Genomic DNA, 473 nt, shown 5'->3' on the forward strand with positions numbered 1-473 from the left:
AGAATCAGTGAGCTGGAAGACAAGTCTCTCAATACCACTAAGGTAGAAAAATAAACATGAAAAAGGAAAAAAAATTCGGAGGAAGATCTAAGATTCATGTCGAACAACATGAAGAGGAATAACTTAAGAATTATTGGCACTCCAGAATAAGAAGAATCACACAAGTCCTCAGAGGAAATAGTCGAAGAGCTACTGGGAGAAAATTTCTCCAAGATCCTGCAAAGCGAAAAGATAAACATACAAGAAGCTCAATGAACTCCAAGAAGAGCAGACCCCAAAAGAAAATCACCAAGACATATCATCGTCAATCTCTCCAAACTCAAAGATAAGGTGACGCTTCTGAAAACAGCCAGAGAAAACAGAAGGCTCACATACAAAGATAAGCAAGTCAGATTAAGCTCAGATCTCTCAGCAGGAACCATGCAAGCAAGAAGGCAATGGGGAGACATATATAAAACCCTGAAAGAAAGAAA

Source organism: Chrysochloris asiatica, unplaced genomic scaffold (assembly GCF_000296735.1).
Source record: "Chrysochloris asiatica unplaced genomic scaffold, ChrAsi1.0 scaffold00300, whole genome shotgun sequence".
NCBI lineage: Eukaryota > Metazoa > Chordata > Mammalia > Afrosoricida > Chrysochloridae > Chrysochloris > Chrysochloris asiatica.